Source organism: Pseudonaja textilis, chromosome 1 (assembly GCF_049901715.1).
Source record: "Pseudonaja textilis isolate UNSWEBS1 chromosome 1, rPseTex1.2, whole genome shotgun sequence".
NCBI classification, from domain to species: Eukaryota; Metazoa; Chordata; class Lepidosauria; order Squamata; family Elapidae; genus Pseudonaja; species Pseudonaja textilis.
Genome location: NC_141990.1, coordinates 207814952 through 207829229, shown reverse-complemented (window position 1 = coordinate 207829229; position 14278 = coordinate 207814952). Strand labels below are relative to the sequence as shown.

Genomic DNA, 14278 nt, shown 5'->3' with positions numbered 1-14278 from the left:
TCTGGACCAGTTGAACCTTCTTATTCAATTTCTTTTTTATATTCACCTCTAATTATTCCTTTAAAAAAAACGTTACCGGTCTGAGTTCTATTTTTTCATTTGTTAATTTTTTTAGACAGATTCTAATTTTATTCCAATTTTTTTTTAATTTGGGGGCACAACCACCACATATGAAAGAAGATACCAGTTGTTGATTTACACTTTCAACATGTTAGACTCAAATTTGGATATATCTTGGCCAATCTTGATGGTGCTAGATGCCAATGATAAAACATAAAGATAAAGATTTGTAAAGAGTTTCCCTATACGAGGCTGCCATTGTTAGTTTATAATTTCTCTTCCAAACTCTTTCCCAACCCTCTAACTGAATGTTATATCTAAAAATTTTCATCCATGCAATCATTGTCTCTTCCTCTTCTGTATCAAATTTTAGGAGATCGTTGTAAATTTTGGATATACATTTATCTTCTGGTCCTAATAAAATTTTATCGAGCTGTTAGGGACTTAACTCTATACCAAATTCTTCCATATCTTTTTTGTATTTTGTTTGCACCTGCAAGTAGGGCCACCAGTCTAAGTTAATTCCTTCTTTCTTCCATTTTTGATTTGTTTTTAGGTTTCCCTGTTTATCCAATAGTTGGTTGAAGCTTCCTAATGGTCTTCAAGGTCAACCCTTAGGCACAGCAGATTGCAATAACTGAGTGATAAGGTGACAAAGGCATAAATGACTGTCTGAAGGGCCTCCCAATCTAGGAAAGGGTGCAACCGGTGGACCAGATGAAGTCACACAAAGGCCTTCTTGACCACAGCTGCCTTCCTGCTCACCTAGGAGATGTGAGTCAAGAATACCACAGATTGTCCACCATTCTTTAATGGAGAAGTATGAAGCTCCATTCAAGGTCAGGTATGGAATATTCCTGAATCTAAGTAGCTGCAACAACCGCAGCCACTCAGTCTTGATGGGATTGAGTCAAAGATTGTTCCTCTTCATTCAAACCTACAAAGTTTTTACAGACTAGGATAGAACCTCAAGATCAAGGTCAAAAATTAGACGCCACTTTGGGAACCCTACTAAGTCTTCCTTGGATCCAAAATCAAATTTCTTTACTCACCCTGTGAACCATATTAATGTTTGCTTCTGTCAAATTTTGTTCCCAGAGGATTCTAAGAAGAAGCATGCTGTATATTTTTCAGAATCACCAAATTTATATTCAAATTTATATACAATATTTCTGGACTGATACATTGGATGGACTTAACACTCTTTACATTTGCACACACAGTCAATGAGGAATATTCTCAGGATAAAAATATGGCAACGCTTATACATAGTATGATTTTTTTTATAAACGTTAGAATAAAATTGTGAAATGTGTAGAGAAGATCTTCACCAAAACATTTAAGATAAATTCATGCTTACATTAAATATATGCTGAAGTGATTCAATATATATATATATGTGTGTGTGTGTGTGTGTCTGTGCGTATATGTATATATGTAATATAATAAAATAATCTTGAGATTGTTGTAGTCCATAAGAAATCTAGAAAGAATATTTAAAAATCTCGGGGGAAAAAGGGGGGGAATCTAATATTCTGGGCAGCTTACAAGGAAGCGATGAACAAGTGGCTAGAAAAACAGCCATAAATATTTTTTTAAAGTGTTACTATATGCAAAAGACTACTCTCTTGATTGGTAAAGTTCTTTATCATAATTATGATTAAGGACACCTTAATTATACATTAATAATTGCATTAGTATATTTGTTCAAATATACTGCTAGTTGTGATCCAAAACCCACCACAGCAATATCCACAGGGCTTGTAAACACCTTATTTTAAATCCTTATATCCTAAAAAATGACTTGGGCAATGTTTTTTGCAACCATGAGCTACATTTCCCATTCATTAACTCTTCTTCCCAAGGGAAATCTAGGGATTTAAACTGGGTATGCTAAGCCTCACATAGATCTAATAGAAATATTTGGTGTGGTGGGTTTTGGTTTTTTTTCTGCTAAAATCAGATCACACTAGTGAAAATTGTGGGTTTGATGCTGAATTCCAGTAGTGTCATCTGAGACAGCTTTGTGGGAAAGTACAAATGGGAATGGGCCCCAGATTATCTAGCTTTGCCTTCAATCTTACAATCTTACAAAGCCCCTAATTTTCTTCCTTACTTGGTTTGGGATTGTTTCCAATGAAATGAAAGAAACAGATAGAAATATTATTAAATAAATAAGGTGATGAGAACATTCTGAATAGAATGTTCAGGCATAGAATTTGTGGGTTGGGGAACAAAAAATAAATAAATAACGATCAAAGGAAACCCAAGGTGGAAATAAAATAAGAACAAATGCAAAAATAATTCAACTCATCCCATTACAAAAGACTTGGATGATGTGGGTTGAATAAACCTATTCTATATTGAAGATGTAGGGGCTTGGTTTTCATGTGTACTTGTACTTTACCTATCCCTTCAGATCTGTGGAGTCAGTGTCCTTAGAGTGAAAAGTGAATCATGGAATGGAAAACATGCAAACAGTTTGTTCCCAAAGATTCATTAGAATTCTGAAAATAAAATGGTCAGGCAAAGCTAAAAGAATGAAAATGTTATGAAGAGAGAGTACAGAAAGAAGGTGAGGGGACACAAGAAGATATCTTGGTCAACTTCTCTACTTCTATGAGGTAGTAGGAGCAACAACCTCTTCTTGCAATAGGAAGAAGGAATGAAAAAGCATTGTCAACTATATTATTCCACAAAATATCTATGGGGACTTTGATGATTAAAAATGCAATCCTATGGACGATCGTTCAGAAATATACCCATTTGGGATAAAGCGGGTTTATCACCAGGAAAGTACATAGGGGATTGTATCCAAAAGCTCAAATTCTAGACAGATTTACAAAGGATTAAGTCCCATTAAATCCTATTATGTTCTTTTCCATGTCAACATGAGTAAGTAAGATTGCCCAGAGGGTGAGAAGGGACAGCATGGCAAATTCACATCATCCCTTTTCCTGCTTGCTCTTTAGTAAATATTTTATGCAGCTTTATTTGTAATTTTGGATTAATGTACTTCAAGCTTTCTGAATATTTATGTTGCAGTAGCATGTAGCAATTGTGATTTGAAGTTGCTCCTTCTACTGTTAGATTCTTCAGTCATGTTCCATCCTATACGCTATTGGTAACATCATCCAAGCTTTCATGTTCAGTTGTTAATAAAGGACTTTAGTTTCACACATTTTGATGCCCTGAAATTTTTCAAAACTTTTGTGCAGATCTGAATTTTTTCTAAATCTAGCAAAATAAATAACCCAATTTTGAAGCACTTAACTAATATAATTCGAGCAATAATCCAAAAGTATAAAAAGTAGATGAATATTTTCAAATTCAACATTTAACTAGACAAAATATTCATTATAGCATTAGCCTTAAAACTGTAGACAGATGAATCAATTACCCCCCAAAGAGGTAGAGCTTAACATATCCATAAAATTTGAAGTCAAAATCAAACTCATGCTCAGCTCTGACATTCCATTTTATGAGAAAATGCATAAAGCATATTGAACCACCTAACTATAATTCTGTCTAACAGTTGTCAGTTTGATAATTAACAGTAACCCCCCCACCAGCTGCAAGACTGAAGCATAGTAAATAGAGTGACAAGAAAAGAATCAGAAATGTGAAAATAACAATAATAACAACAACAATAAACCCCTTACTTGCTGTTGCTCCATTAAAACTTGCTCCAGTACTAGACAAATGAAAAACCTGTGGAAGTCTCAGGCAGTCCAGATTCCTCTTGAGTGAATGCTGTGTTTATTTACCAAGCCTTAAAAATTTCTGGTGTGGAGTACTGAATGAGTTCTCAAGTTCATCATGAGCACAGTTGAAAGTCCTACTGTAAGTGCAGACATAAAAGTTTGCTGCCAGTTAGTTTTTCTGCGGCTCCGTACTTGTAAATACAAGCTCTGTGGACAAAGTCCCAAATGACATCACAAGCAGCTGCTTATTGTTGAGTCTTTATTAACTGGCTGTCAAAAAAAAGAAAGAAGGAACTGAGAGGGGTGGGGAGTAACCACTGTCTCTCTCCTGAAGTGCAAGCTGGGAGCGTAGTAAGAATTTTGCTTATACATATGTAAATACTTGTGATTATCTCAACTATGCTTTCTTTAGGAGCATGAAGCCAAGTTTCCGTAAGAATCCTATCCTTGCCAGACCCCAAAGGAAAGGAATAAAAAAGACATGCAGCCAAATAAATAGATGCTTAGTAAATTAAACGCTGCACTTTTTTTTTAGACCCTGCATGCTTTAAGCATGACTATGTCTATAAATATTATATAGAAGCATTATGGACTTAGTGCAGATTTAAAAATTATTTACTAAATCAAAATTTGATAGAGTACACTGGATCTTCCAGTAAAAGGGGAGGATAAACATTAGGGCCCTGCACCGTGTATATTGCAAAGATTTCAGTTCTTTCGTTATACAAATATTTGTAAATAGTTTGTAGGATTAATAGTTTCTCTCTAAACAGCATTGTCCGTGAGGTATTTTGTAGCACAATAAACTGTAGCAAATATGTAAAAGAAGAGAAGAAATGAGGGTCTGTAATCCTTCATTCACAATGTAAATTGGAGTGGCATTACTACTAGGTCTTTTTTTTTTCCCCCAAGAGTAAAAAGGGAGGAGAATCCTTTGGAAATGACAAAGGCAGCTATTCAGCTTGTGGTAGCTGATAAAACAAAAGAAAATATTGACCTTTCACTCCTCCTGGGTCTTCAGACTGGCTGGCTGCTTTTGTGTAAAACAAGGACAACATCTTCTAGTCTTCAAGAACTTGATGTTTGCAGCCGTGCTCCACATTCTTGTCCCTAGGAAAGTCTCCTCAAAGAAAAGCCTTAAGCTATAGTCACACTAGATCTTCACTCATTTCCCAGAAGCTGGTCTTTTCAAATGAAGCCTTAGATCACTGGAAGAGGAACATGACAGAAGTGCTACTGTGTACACTCTAATATCCTGTATTTTCTGTGTTGAGAATGTAAACATGGAGAAACTTCAGAGTAGGAAAACTTCAAGCAGGCTTATAAAGGAAAAAAAAATGAAGAACTACAGGTTCAACAAACAAAGCGATAAAGAGGGCTTAAATATGAATTTAGATATTGATGCTTCTGGAGAACTGGTTTCAAAATTCTGACTTAGGTTCTTGGGGTTCTCTGAGTTTGGTTGTCCCTAAGGGGTTTCTTTCTCAAACCCCAAGACCCCAACAGTTTAATTCTGAGCTATTGAAATCCTAGTTTCCATATATTTCCAAATTATACTTTCTAAGTTCAAACTATGCTTTAAGAAACAAGACATTTTGCTTTGCAGTAGATACACAAGAGAACAAAAGAGAATTTCAGCCTCTAAGTCAGGATTGTCCAATCTTGATAACTTTAAGATCTAAGGACTTCAAGTCCCAGAATTCCCCAGCCAGACATGTCTGGCTGGAGAATATTGGCAGTTGAAGTTCGCAAGTCTTTAAGCCTTCATGTTCAGTCAAATATTGAAGCAGCCCTGATATATCTGCAATATGTTTGGATTGTGAACTGTAAAACTGTACCAGGTGGAAGGTAACGTAGATGCATCCAATGACTTAGTATGCCTGATCATACTATCCATTGTAGTCCCGTTCTCCCATATATTATTTATTTAATATATCAAATCAAGAAAATGATCATCTCACTAACCAACAGTAACAACTGTAGTAACGGTTTTCTTTGGTTATTTGTAAATAGAATGAGATGGCATTTGCAAGGAAATTAGTTTTATCAAGACATCAGATGCCTCAAAAATCAGTGGACGCGTTTTCAAGTTATGCTTGAACATAAAATTTGATTGTAAGACTCATTGATCATTTTAAGGGGATATGTTCACATTGATGGCAGATCTCACCAACATTACTTAAGTTTGGTTTCAGGGAAACATGAAGGGAAATTCAAGAGGAATTATTCATCTTTGTGAAGGTGTTTGGATTAAGAAACGGATTGCACCTCATGGAGCAAATAGAAAAATTAAACAATATTCTTCTCATGCAAGTTGCATTGGGGGTGTATTCAAAAGATTCCCTTCAATTTGGTCCTCTTCCATTTTTCCCCCTTAGTAAAGGAAAATGCTTTGACACTTGGAAACAGCCAGGAGCAGCTATTAAAGCAGCTGCACGACCTGGAAAAAAGACATGGCTACTTTAATCATCCAAAGAGACATGTGCCCTTACATGTTCCTATGCATTGTGAAATACCTCATCTGAAGAATATGTATAGCATTGAAAGTAATCTTCTACATATATATTAAAGATCTTTTCCAAATGTATAAATTATTTGTAATAAAGTAATGAACTGTACATAATTTTAAAAATCTTTTTATACCCCTGTAATCCTTTTTTTTATCAAGGTAGAGTCAGGGCAACTGAATGTAGCTGAGCGTTTACTGGCCAGTTTCCCTTCCTGATGTCTATGCAGAGTTCACTGCAGATATTTTCTTTATGCACCCTGACAGAGAAACATCTGTCACTGCCTAGGACTGAACTCTCAATCTCTTGAGTGTGAGGTGAGCATCTTCACCTCTAGTCATATCCCTCCATAAACTATATATAAATGTCCTTTTAAAATTCATTAGGTTTGCTCAATGTGTGACTAAGGATCTATGTCTTGGTTCTTGGTAATGCGTAATAAAAGATTTTCAAAATCAAATCTGCCATAAAAGCGATAAGTAATCCTAAAGGTATAAATAGATTTCCAATTATCCCACTATTTTAGTTCTCAATCCAGTCATCAGAGTTATGAACTCCGCTGAACTGAAACATTATTGCTCCATGCACATTCGGGCTCCTTTGCTTGTAAAATAAAGTAAAATAAGTTTTTTTTTATTCTTCTAATAAAAACTCATCTCTAATCAGTCAGTTGACTACAAGTATAAGGAGTAGATTTTCATCCAAATTTTAAGGATGTCTTCACAAAAATGTATTACCATGAACTTTTGTTCTGAGTTTATCCTGGTACAGAATTTCACTTTTCTAGTATCTCGCTGCAGGTTAGTTTCCAAATAACAATATTTACTATGCTGAACCAACAGAAGAGAAACAAGACAAAGTACATGTCTATAGCACGCATACATTTTTGTCTAGCGAATCTGTTTGAAATAGCCAAAATAAACGAAATTTGTATCACATGTCTAGGTAGTAGTAGAAACCCAGAGGAGCATGGTCACTGTGAAATATTCCTCTCTGATAGATTACTCTTATTTATTTATTAAGCTATGATTGCAAATTGTGCCCCAACCAATAGCATCATAAGAGATGTGTGTATCTCTGGGCGGGTGTGGGGGGAAGAATTTCAAACAAAACCATTTAGGATCCTGTTTAAAAATGTTAGGTTCGTCATGGCAGTGATGCTTATTTTTTCACTGAACACCTTATGTGACACCTCATGTTAATACTTAGAGAGGGACAATTTTGCCTGTTAGCAGAGAGAAGCAGCTGGAGTCACTTTCATCTCTTGAGAGCCAGACCAAAGTTTCCTGTGCCACCATCAGTCAAAATTCAAATTAGTGGTCCACGGAATTTAAAATTATGAATTTGGTGGTCCCTGAGGTCCAAAAAGGGTTGGCGGCCCTTGATTTAGCAGGCATCACAATCTATGTGTGGAAAAAGTCTTTACACAGTCATTTAAATTACGGTTGTCTGTTCTCATAATTGTAAGGAGAGGACCTAAGGACTGCTAAGAGATGGAACAGATTTTGTGCAAGATATTTTGGGTTTTGTCTTTTAACAGTGATGTGGGTTTAGGGCTTCCTCTACAGCTTTTAATACTTCTTATCACAAAATATCTGTGCAGTCTGTTTTCAACAGTCCTAGTCAGAAGGGCCTGTGTGTGTGTGTGTGTGTGTGTGTGTGTGTGTGTGAGAGAGAGAGAGAGAGAGAGAGAGAGAGAGAGAGAGAGAGATTATAAAGACTTGTACATCATGAGAAGATATTTGCCCTGTATTGTTCATATTGCATGGATCAATCTCTTTGGCTTCTTTTACATTATGAGGAAATGTAGGGATGTTCATCAATGTTTCCTGAAGCCAATGGATCAATAAACTATATACTGGCAGGTTGTTCTGTCTCCTCTAAGAGAAAAAGACACAACCATAACACCCCGTTTCCTCCTCTTCTGTAGAAGCTTTGGGCATAGCCTCTAACAACATAAATCTTCTGGTCGGCATCAGTTGCTGCTACAAAAAACCCATATTTTTTTTGAAAAGAGAATGGCAATAATTGCAAAAAGGGATGAGTTAGTGTCAAGCAACAGAAGACAGGGTGACTATATCTGTCCTACTCATTAAGTGAATATGTGAAGATATTCGCACTTCAGCCTTTATCTCCTGCCAGTTTGTAAAAGAAGAATGAAGTTGGTTGACATACTTTAGGTTCCTTCTTTGAGCTCTTATATTTTAAAATCCAAAGACTAAACTTACCTTTTTCACATAGATGGCATAGAATCACATAGAATCATGACCAATGACTCTAAAAGCGCTAGCTAAGGCATATAGGATGAGGCTGAAATTGTGCTGTTTTGTGTACCTTAATGTTGTGTTCCCAGCTAAATTCTAACTCCAGTCCACACTTTTGATGGGAGCCGGAGCTGTTCCCTATTGGCTGGGCATCTTAGCTGGCGTATAAAAGGGAGCTGTCAGGTGGCATCAGCTGTTGCCTGCCACGAGCCGCTCTCGTAAGCTTGGGGCTGCCACGGGTAACCTGTTCTGGCTAGAATAAACTCTGTTAGCCTTTCAAAGTGCCTCACCTCCGTTCCTTGCACTGCTAATATAACACTTAAAGATAACAATTCAAAACTCAGAAGCCAGTTTGGTGTGGTGGTGACCTAATACTGGGGCTGATGTAGAAACTAGAAGATGGTGAGTTTAGTCTCCCACTTTAAGCATGAAAACTGGCTGACTAAGGGCCAAGTCACTCTCTCTCTCTCAACCCAACTTATCTCACAGGATTGTTGTTGTGGGGACAAATAGGAAGAGGAAGGAGTATTAGGCATGTTTGCCATCTTGAATTACTTATAAAGTAATAAGGATGGGATTAAAATCCAGTACATAAATATATAAAAACAAATCAACATACAGTAATGCTGCAGAATGTCTGTAACATTCACGGGATGGTTTTGGACTAATGACGGTCTTTCATCCTAGTCTATTTTACAGGGTTGTTGCTGCAGGCATAAAATCACTCTCTCACATACACACACACATGCACGCACGCGCGCGCACACACACACACACAGACAGAGACAGAGACACACACAGAGAGAGAGACAGAGAGACAGAGAGAGACAGAGAGACAGAGACAGAGACAAAGAACAGAGACAGAGATATACAGACACACTTGTTTTCTGATAAATTTCCTTAAACTCTTAAAGAAAAGATGAGGTAAAAAATGCAATAAATACATACATGAATGACCTTGCAATATAAAGAAGAAATATTGTAGAAAACAGTCTAGAGAAACTACTCTTCACAAATGCCATTAATGTCAAACAAGTATGTCAGATATATAATAGCCTAAATAGGTTCATCTAACACTATAGTTCTGTGAACTGATACGACAAAGAGTTGCCTTACATGTGCTGTATAGCTTCCACTTCACGTAAATTTCCATCAACTAAGTTATTTTCCCTTGTGAACAAGTAGTGGCCTGTCACAGAGCATATAAAACCAGTTTGCATTTACACATCCATTTTCATTCAGCAAAAGCTTGTGCTGGTAAAGCAATTCCCATTGTTTTCATCTGCATATGGTTATTTAGACAACTGCTTAGTTCAATGCAAGGGAAAGGAATTTTTAATCATTAAATGAACGAATTGTCAGGTTACTGACAATTGTCAGGTTGTCAAATTGCTGAGTAACATGGAAAGTATCCAAAGAGTACCAAGATAGGACTGGGGGAGAGTTAAGAGTATAGATGTGTGTGGCTGTGGACTTTGTGGATGAAATATCATAGAAGTAAACAGCATAATTGTCGGCATAGCCTGATCAGATACAAACATGGAAGTCAGTGTGAAGAAGAGTCCTTAGCTAATCAGTAAACACTAATCAGTAAGATTAGTAGCAAAAAAATGGGTGGTATTAGTCTATTTCTTGCTGCTTAAAAAGGCTATGAAATTATATATCTTTGGGAGATTTGAATGGCTCATCCCTTGAAGAATAGCAGAATAAAAAAGTTGGAAGGGGCCTTGGAGATCTTCTAGTCCAACCAGTGGTGAAATGCTACCAGTTCGGCCTGGTTCAGGCGAACCAGTAGCAAAAATTGCTACCGGTTCAACCGAACCAATAGTAAAAAAAAGCTCCGACAATCAGCGAAGAGGAGAAAGAAGAGAGAAGTGCAGGATTGGCCCTTTCACTTCCCCTGCGCTTTTCTGTTCTTTATCCTCTCAGCTAATTGGTGCGGCAGAGCCTCGGCTGGTTTTGGATAGATGCGCACATGCGCGCATGCGCAAAGTGCGCACTCACCGAACCTGTAGGGAAACTGATACAATCCCACCACTAAGTCCAACCCCCTGCTCAAGCAAAAACCCTATACCATTTCAGACAAATGGTTGTCCAACCTATTCTTAAAAATCTCCAATGTTTTACGGATTAATTGTTGTAGCTGACAGGAAATTTCTCCTTAGTTCTAGGTTAGATCTCTCCTTGATTAGTTTCCATCCATTACTTCTTGTCCTGCCTTCAGGTGTTTTGCAGCATAGATTGACCCCTCTTCTTTGTTAACCCCTTAGATATTGGAATACTGCAGGGGTGGGATCCGACAGGGTTAACTACCGGTTTGGTGATTTATGAGGTTCGATGGTTTACAATGTGCTTCCCTGCACGCTACTACGCGCGTGCCTATAAATCGTCATCAGCTTGCTGCCTAGACAGCTGAGTGCAAAGAAACAGCGTTTGAAAAAGTACTTTTTTCCTTCTTTTTCAACTGCACAGCAGCTGAGGTTGAAAAAGCAGGAAATAAAGGTCAGGTAAGAACCTGGGCGGGTGAATGGGCCAAAACATCAGCAGACATAGAACCAGTTCTATGTTTGCTGCTCTTCAGAGCTACCGATTCTACAGAGCCGGACAGAACTGGTAGAATCCTACCTCTGGAATACTGCTATCATTTCACTCCTAGTCCTTGTTTTCACTAGACTAGACATACCCAATTTCTGAAACCTTTCTTTATATGTTTTAGCTTCCAGTCCTCTAATCATCTTTGTTGCTCTTCTCTTCACTCTTTTTGATCTCAATATGCTTTTATATCATTGTGACCAAAACTGGATGCAATATTCCAATGTAGCTTACCAAATCATTATACAATGGTACTAACACTTCACGTGGTCTTGATTTTATCCCTCTATTAATGCAGCCTAGGACTGCATTGGCTTTTTTGGCATCTGCAGCACACTGCTGGCTCATATTTAAGTGATTGTCCATTAGGACTCCAAGATACCTCTCACAGTTACTTACTATTGAGCCAGGTACCACTTATTCTATTCCTGTATTTGTTTTCTCTTGTAGAAACTTAGTTCTCCCACCACTGAATTTCATTTTGTTAGATAGCACCCAATGTTCAAGTCTGTCAAGATCCTTCTATATCTCGAGCCTATCTTCTGGAGTATTGGCTACTTCTGCCAATTTGATGTCATCACAAATTTGAAGATGTTTAGGTAGCTAATAATGACCAAGCTATTTCCTCAGGTTTTGGAGACAGGATGACGGTTGAGCCTCTGGATGATTGTTGTTTTGTTTTGTTTTGTTTATATATTTTTAAATGTTTGTATATTTGTCTTTAGGCCACACACAATTTCTATTTATTATTATTATTATTATTTTTCTTACATTTTAACTGTAAGCTTTCCAGGGTTGGGAGTCGAGGTTATCCAAATTGTACCTATGTATACATAAATAAAGGCTTCAATAAATCAGAACATTTGTCCTTGTTGCTAAATCTCCTGCCATCCTAAGATTTCCTACATATTTATGTTCCTACTGTAAATCCTCATATCAGCCAAGTGGGAAGCAGATGCTAGGTAAGGCTTTCTAAGCCAGGAGAACTGTTGGGAGCTTTGACCGTCTTAATTACCGTATTATCCATACAGCTCCACTATATCACTCATAAAATATGAGTGGATGTTGGACAGAGACTACAAAATATTCAAAGTTAGCTGACTGCCCTTAGGTTATTTTAAATGTAATGCATATAGCATAAATTTAGCTGATATACCACAGATACAGCACAGTCCCAAATGTATTGGTTTACAAGTGAATATCCACAAAATTCTAACAACTGGCATGGCTAATGCTGGGTATCCAATTCAATTTATTCATATCCCATAGTACAAACTTTCCTAAAAATGCTGGTTGCCAACTGAGTTAGTCAGGTTTTTACAACTTATTATTTTGAAAACAATAGTCTCAGTACAACTGCAAATAACCAGGTTGAGCAAGGGCTGTCTTAATATAAGTCCTAAGTACAGAGCATCATCCTAATGAGAAACAATCTTCTATGTGGTAAAATATATAGCTGGATTTCATTGCTCTACAGTCAGAATGTCTTCAATTAAATGTTGCTAAATACACAAAAATGACTGTGCCATTCAAGCAATGTTCGTGCTGGTCCAGTGTCCATTACAGCTCTTTTTCTTAAGTACTTCCAACATTATCCTGACTCCCAAAGTAATGAGTAGTGAGCTCAGCGTGGGCAGCACTCCAAGATTAGATAGGACTGCTGGCTGAATTGATGAAACCAGTATAAACTCTAATGTACCTCAGTGAGGTACAATGTATCTCAGTTCAAAGATATCGCCATCAAAACTGACATCAGTCAGACAGCATCAAAGAAGTCAAAGAAGTATTGCAAGATTGGAAGTTGAGGAGAGACTTGGCCCATAGAATCTCCAAGAGTCAGACATGATTGAATAGGTATCATCATCTTCATCATCATCATCATCATCATCATCATCATCATCATCATCAAAGGGTTACTCGAATATAGTCCTGGTTGATATTATTTGAGAATTCCATTGACTTTCACTGAAAATAAAATGGAAAAGGAAAACCGCCCTTGACTCAAGCTCAGTTCCTGGTGACCCTGTTTATGCAGGTTGTTGGCAGCATGACAGGAATAATTCTGGGATTTCTCAGAACTTTCTGGCCTAAACAGAACTCTGGGAATTCTGAGATGGTGCCCAGTTCTGTCCTAAACAAGACTGATTCCAGCTTAGCTTTCAAAATCCACAGACCATCATCTGTTCTGGTGAACTGAAAATAGATGGTGAACTGATGCCGCCAGGGAGAAGATCCAGTATGACAGCTATATGTAGAGCTCATGACCAGAGGGAACTAATCTCATCAATAATCTGACTCTTGGGTGACAGTCGCAAGGTATGAAAGCCAATGCAAGCTGAGAACATGGACATTCTACTTGGTATGTGCTTGTGGCGTCCATCTAGCAGAATAACTGAATTGGAAGGGACCTTGGGGGTCTTCTAATCTCTGTTCAAGCAGGAGCTCCTATACTGTTTAAAGCAGTAAACAGTGATGGAGCACCCACCACTTCAGAAAGCAAGCCCTTCCATGGGTTTATTGTTCTCACTGTCGGAAAATGTCTTCTTAGTTCTAGGCTGCTTCTCTTCTTGGTCAGTTTCCACCCATTGCTTTTTGTCTTGCCTAATGGCACTTTTTTTGGGTTTTTTTGCACTCATGTCAGAAGCATGGATTAGCTGGTGACACCACCATTGCCCCAGTGTTGGCTTTCAATTTTTTTTTAACCACCGGTTCTGTGGGCGTGGCTTCAGAGGTGATATGCAGCAGGTTCTGACCAGTTCTGGAGAACCAGTAGCAGAAATTTTGAGTATTTTGGAGAACCGGCAAATACCACCTCTGACTGGCCCCCGCCCCCATCTATACTCTGCTTCCCAAGTCCCAGCTGATCAGCCAGGTCTTCTTTTGTTGCCCTGCACAGGAGAACAGAGCTGGAAAGCAGGTTAGTGGGATGGGGAGGGAATGGAGATTTTGCAGTATCCTTCCCTTGCCATGCCCATCAAGCCAAGCCATGCCCACCAAGCCACACCCACAGAACTGGTAGTAAAAAAATTTGAATCCCACTACTGCCTGGCTTGGTGGGTGTGCTTTGCACATGCGCAGAGGGTTTACTACTAACCTTCTCCTGCAATCCTGCACTCTCCCTGTGTCTTCAACAGCTGATGTGCAGCAATTC

At 38.0% G+C, this 14278-nt stretch overlaps 1 protein-coding gene across 3 annotated transcripts in view; it reads right to left on the bottom strand.

Moving 5' to 3' along the window:
* Positions 1 to 14278, bottom strand: part of NCKAP5 (NCK associated protein 5) — a 666974-nt gene that overhangs the window by 592419 nt on the left and 60277 nt on the right. Inside the window, exon 1 of one of the 3 annotated variants that reach the window (XM_087920335.1) lies at positions 3723 to 4099. The exons of the other annotated variants lie outside the window; for them this stretch is intronic. The gene's annotated coding sequence lies outside the window, so the exon portion shown is untranslated. Of the gene's footprint in view, positions 1 to 3722; positions 4100 to 14278 lie in introns of those variants that run through there. 3 annotated transcript variants of the gene reach the window in all.